Here is a 3458-nt window from a genome sequence, read left to right as displayed (position 1 = left end):
TCCATGTGGTCACAAAGAGTCAGACACCACTGAACAACTGAACACACACACACACACGACACAAACAAATCACCAGCTTACGGGGAAGAAATAAATGTTAAAAAAATCCAAAATTTTCCTAGTAACGTCCAGTTGATCCAGATGACACTAGCATAATCTATTAGCTATGTCAATCTCTATCTTCTAGATTAAAATAATTTTGCATATGAAGTTTTTATCATAACCAATGACAAGTTCAGAACAATGATGTCCTGAACTTAATGCTTTTGTTAATATTGATGATGTCGCCTGCTCTCGTTTCACCAAGGTGAACTATTCATCTGGGGCTGATGACATTTTTACTTTTTTTGATTTAAAATAACTTTTTATTGCCCAGGATATTTTTTTTCCTTGTCTTGTTTTGTCTGTTTTATTTGTTTTTGTTTTCTTTTTTCGTAACTATAAATTCAAGCTTAGGGAAGCTTGCCTTTGTCTAGGAAAACAAAACAACAAAGCTTTCATATCATTTGCAACCTGGTCTCAATTGAAAAGACAGGTGGGTTATCTTGCAAGAATAAGATTTATACCATGAATGGTGCAGGTCTAGGTTTGGTGGTACTGAGAGAAGACAATGGCATTCTTGACAAAATTACAATCTGCTGGTGGCGTTTGCGGAAAAGAAGTCCTTGCAAATTTCTAAACAACAGTAAAGTCTTATTAGAAAATTCTAAAGTGTTTTCAGGCCCCAAAGGGAATGAGGTTATTAGCAAAATGCCTCAACAGAGTTGGAATAAAATACTGGATTTGAGAGTTACTGGAACTTGGATATGTATAAAGAGGGTGGAGGTTGGGTCACGCTTACAATGGTCTCAAGTTCAAATAAACTACTGTGGCAAGACACCACTTCACAAGTCACACACTGGCCCAGGGACTCTTCTCCTCCCTTAATAGGTGCTGGCAGAAGGCGTGCTCAGTCGTTTTGCAATGTAGATGCTTAGTCCCAAAGCCAAAACATGGGAGAGGAAGAGAGATAGAATGAACACCTTAAGAAATTGTGGAGAAGATGCCCCCTTTCCTCATAGCTCCACTTTTCCTCATGCTTGAGGAAACGGAACGTTTAGGGTGCCTGAAGTGGAACTCCTTGGGTGGAATGTTTTCAGGTCTACTGGACCAGTCGGACACCCAGTCCACACTTTTCTTCAGAGCATCCACTTCTTCCTCTCCTTCTGCAACTTCTTCTTCTGACTGAGAGCTATGGTCCTTGCTGGTATGCATTTCCACATCAAACATGATCTGCCCATCTTCTTGTGGGGAAGGGCTGTCACAGTGAGAGCTGCCTCTTGAACTGCTCTGTCTGGGTTCATGCTGTGTGTCCAAAAGAGTCTTCTCCACGTCCCCATCAAGGAGGGTATGTGCTCCAGCCCCCCATTCTTCCCATTGCTGTTATCACTGCCATTGCTGCTGTTCCTGGGGAGCTCCACCCAGGAGCTGTTGAGGCTGGTGGGCGGTGGCAGAGACTGTTGGCCTTCCTCACAGTTGTTGTGCGGGGTGGCGGCTGTTCTACTAAGTGAGACAACATTGTCAGGCGGCTGGAAGAGCTGCGGCCCTGCAGCAAGGACCGTCTGCGGTTCTCCAGCAGCAACACAACCAACATTTTTACTTTCATGGAAGGAAAACTTGACGGTTTCTTGCTCCCTTATCCCGTGAATGTTAACTAATGTTTTATAGCCTAATATGTCTAGCTTAAAACCTAATGTTTTAAATTTATACATTAAAATAAAACACTGGAAATATATGTGCATTTACGGAATATAATCTTTGTACATCTGAGCAGTGCAGAGTAACATGAAAACCAAGGATGCTTTTGAAGGTGAGAAAGTCGCCTTGCATCATGTTATGAATGCGTTATGCTGTTTTTATTTCATGACCTAGCAGTCTTCCTTAACTGCACTGCTTTTTCATATTTTCTAGTGACTGAAAAAAAACTGCCTAGACAGCTCAATAACATCATTTTGGGTAGGAATTCTGATCTACCACTCTAAGATCTTGTTTAAGCCTGGGACCCCAGTGTACTGGATGGAACATACCATAAAAGTAAACTATTAGACCTAGAGAGGAAAGGGAAGGAAGGAAAGGGAAAATGAAAACAAAGAGAAAATACTACATAGTAACTTAGCAGCAACCTGACATATGAATGATGAAGAATATCTTAAGAATAACAAATTCTCATATCATAAAACACTGAATATTAAGCAAAATTAGTAAAAATGTATCAGTTTCTAGTCAGAGTCCTGAAAATGAAAAAAGTCAAGGATGAAGATAATTCTGGGATTTCCCTGGTGGTCCAGTGAGTAAACACTTCACTCCCAACGCAAGGGGCCCGGGTTCAATCCCTGCTCCAGGTACAAGGTCCTGCATACATGCCACAACCAAGAAGCCTGCATGCTGCAGTGAAGATCCCACAGCTAGGACTAAGACCTGGCACAATGGGATATTACCTAGCCACTAAAAAGAATTGAAATAATGCCATCTGCAGCAACATGAAAGGACCTACAGATTGTCACACTAAGTGAAGTCAGTCAGACAGAGAAGGAGAAATACAGTATAAATCCCTTAAATGTGGAATATGAACAGAAATGATGAAAGCTGAACTTGTAAAGCAGAAAGATACTCACAGACTCAGAGAATGAATTTATGGTTTCCAGGGGGAAGGATGGAGGGAAGGGATAGTTAGGGAGTTTGGAGTGGATACGCACACACTGCTATATTTAAAATGGATAAGCAGCAGGGTCGTACAGTACAGTACCTGGAACTCTGCTCAGTGTTATGTGGCAGCCTGGATGGGAGGGGAATTTGGAGGAGCAGGGATACGTGTGTATGTATGGCTGAGTCTCTTCACTGTTCACCTGAAACTGTAACAACATTGTTTGTTAATCAGCTATACCCTATTACAAAAGGAAAAAAAAAAAGACCCAGTACAGCCAAAATAAATAAATAATAAAATTTAAAAATGAATATAATAAATCCAACTACTTTTAATTCTTAAAAAAGATAATATTATAAACTATCAGAAGGAAAAGCAAGATTGACTTCAAAGAAATAGCAATTAGATAAATGGTAGATTTAAGATAAGGGAGAGTAGACGTGGGAAGAAAGTAAAGTAATATTGTCCAATTCTTGAGGGAAGTTTATTTTTAGCCTGGAATTTTATACCCAGTTATCATTACAGAGGGACTGCAACTGACATTCTTAGGTGTACAAAACCTCTACATTCTCACTTAAAGAACCGCTGCTGCTGCTGCTAAGTCACTTCAGTCGTGTCCGACTCTGCGACCCCAGAGACGGCAGCCCACCAGGCTCCCCCATCCCTGGGATTCTTCAGGCAAGAACACTGGAGTGGGTTGCCATTTCCTTCTCTAATGCATTAAAGTGAAAAGTGAAAGTGAAGTCGCTCAGTCATGTCTGGCTCTTCTCGACCC

General features: G+C 41.0%; 1 pseudogene; it reads right to left on the bottom strand.

Moving 5' to 3' along the window:
- Positions 1-759: 759 nt before the first annotated feature.
- Positions 760-1558, bottom strand: LOC102283718 (BCL2/adenovirus E1B 19 kDa protein-interacting protein 3-like pseudogene; annotated as a pseudogene).
- Positions 1559-3458: the final 1900 nt, after the last annotated feature.

The sequence above is a fragment of the Bos mutus genome, chromosome 29, assembly GCF_027580195.1.
Source record: "Bos mutus isolate GX-2022 chromosome 29, NWIPB_WYAK_1.1, whole genome shotgun sequence".
In the NCBI taxonomy this organism is placed as follows: Eukaryota; Metazoa; Chordata; class Mammalia; order Artiodactyla; family Bovidae; genus Bos; species Bos mutus.
This window is presented reverse-complemented; position numbering and strand designations above follow the sequence as displayed.